Here is a 2,500-nt window from a genome sequence, read left to right on the forward strand (position 1 = left end):
AGAAGTTGGCGGGGATGTCTCTCTTGTGGCTCACGGGGCTGTTAGGGTCGCACAGAAATGCCTCGGAATGGGAAAACGGGTCATTTTTGTGTGGCCACATTGCATAGGAACGGCATGAAACTTCCAGAGGCATTTGCAGCAGGAATGCATGTGCACTCAAAAACGTCTATATTTTTCACGGATAGACCCCGTGAAACGCTATAAATTGGCGGGGATGTCTCTCTTGTGGCTCACGGGCGCTGTTAGTTAGGGTCGCACAGAAATCCCTCGGAATGGGAAAAGGGGTCATTTTCGTGTTGCCACATTGCGTACGAACGGCATGAAACTTCCAGAGGCATCTGCAGCAGAAATGCATGTGCACTCAAAAACGTCTATATTTTTCACGGATAGACCCCGTGAAACGCTAGAAATTGGCGGGGATGTGTCTCTTGTGGCTCACGGGGCTGTTAGGGTCGCACAGAAATCCCTCGGAATGGGAAAACGGGTCATTTTCGTGTTGCCACAATTGGCATACGAACGGCATGAAACTTCCAGAGGCATTTGCAGCAGAAATGCATGTGCACTCAAAAACGTGAATATTTTTTCACGGATAGACCCCGTCAAACGCTCGAATTTGGCGGGGATGTTTCTCTTGTGGGTCACGGGGCTGTTCGGCTCGCACAGAACTCCCTTGGTCCACCTGATTCGTGCATACAGGCAGCAACTAAAACTCTGTAAACCTGCTGTGAGGACATCTAAACAGTGGACCAGTGAGGCTGTGGAAGATTTGCGGGCGTGCTTAGACTGTACTGACTGGGATATGTTCACGACTGCTACCAATAGTCTGGATGAACTCACAGAGGCTGTGTACATCAGCTTCTGTGAGGACTGCTGTATCCCAACACGTACCAGGGTGAACTTTAACAACAACAAGCCCTGGTTCTCAGCAAAGCTCAAAAGGTTGAGGTTGGAGAAGGAGGAAGCGTTTAGGAGTGGGGATAGAGACAGATTCAAGGAGTCGAAGAACAGGTTTAGCAAAGCGGTGAGAGAGGCTAAACGACTGTACTCAGAGACACTAAAACACCAGTTCTCTACTAACGACGCTGCTTCTGTCTGCCAAAGGGCTCAGGCACATCACCAACTACAAACCCAGAGCGCCCCACACCACTAACGACTCCCGCCTAGCCAACGACCTGAACGAGTTCTACCGTAGATTTGAAAGACAATTGGACTGTCCTGAACCACCCCTTCCCACCCAAGAGGCCCCATCCCCCACCCATACTACAGAAACGACTCTCTCCTTTCAGGAGGGAGAAGTTAATGGGCTTTTCAAGAGGCAGAATCCACGCAAAGCAGCCGGGCCGGACTCTGTCTCTCCAGCCACCCTCAGGCACTGCGCTGACCAGCTGTCTCCGGTGTTCACCAACATCTTTAACACCTCCCTGGAGACATGCCATGTACCAGCCTGTCTCAAGTCCTCCACCATCATCGCTGTGCCCAAAAAGCTAAGGCCAACAGGACTAAATGATTACAGACCGGTCGCCCTTACATCTGTGGTAATGAAGTCTTTTGAGCGCCTGCTCCTGGCACACCTCAAAGCCATCACAGACCCTCTCCTGGACCCCCTTCAGTTTGCCTACAGAGCCAACAGGTCTGTGGACGACGCAGTTAACATGGCCCTCCACTTCACCCTACAGCATGTGGACGCCCCAGCATCCTACGCCAGGATCCTGTTTGTGGACTTCAGCTCTGCCTTCAACACCATCATCCCTGCCCTGCTTCAGGACAAGCTCTTCCAGCTGAACGTGCCCTACTCCACCTGCAGGTGGATCACAGACTTCCTCTCTGACAGGAAGCAGTGCGTTAAGCCGGGAACAGAAGTCTCTGACTCCAGGTCCATCAGCACGGGAACTCCTCAGGGCTGCGTCCTTTGCCCACTGCTCTTCTCCCTGTATACCAACAGCTGCGCCTCCAATCATCTGTCCGTCAAACTCTTGAAGTTTGTCGGACGACACCACCCTCATTGGGCTGATCTCTGGTGGGGATGAGTCTGACTATAGGTGGGAAGCTGACAACCTGGTGACCTGGTGTAGCCAGAACAACTTAGAGCTAAATGCTCTAAGGACAGTTGAGATGGTTGTGGACTTCAGGAAGAATACAGCCCCACTCACCGCCATCACCCTGTTAGACTCCGCAGTCAAAATTGTGGAGTCCTTCCGCTTCCTGGGCACTATTCTCTGCCGGGACCTCAAGTGGGAACTGAACATCAGCTCCCTCGCCAAGAGAGCTCAACAGAGGATGTACTTTCGACGGCAGCTGAAGAAATGCAACCTGCCAAAGACAATGATGGTGCAATTCTATACAGCGATCATTGAATCCATCCTCACCTCCTCCATAACCGTCTGGTACGCTGCTGCCACTGCCAAGGACAAGAGCAGACTGCAGCGTATCATGCACACTGCTGAGAAGGTAATTGCCTGCAATCTACCAACCCTCGAGGACCTGCACACGACAAGGAGCA

The sequence above is a fragment of the Petromyzon marinus genome, unplaced genomic scaffold (genome assembly GCF_048934315.1).
Source record: "Petromyzon marinus isolate PM22_M1 ecotype Great Lakes invasive population unplaced genomic scaffold, UKy_Petmar_22M1.pri1.0 PM_G_Scaffold_52, whole genome shotgun sequence".
NCBI classification, from domain to species: domain Eukaryota; kingdom Metazoa; phylum Chordata; class Hyperoartia; order Petromyzontiformes; family Petromyzontidae; genus Petromyzon; species Petromyzon marinus.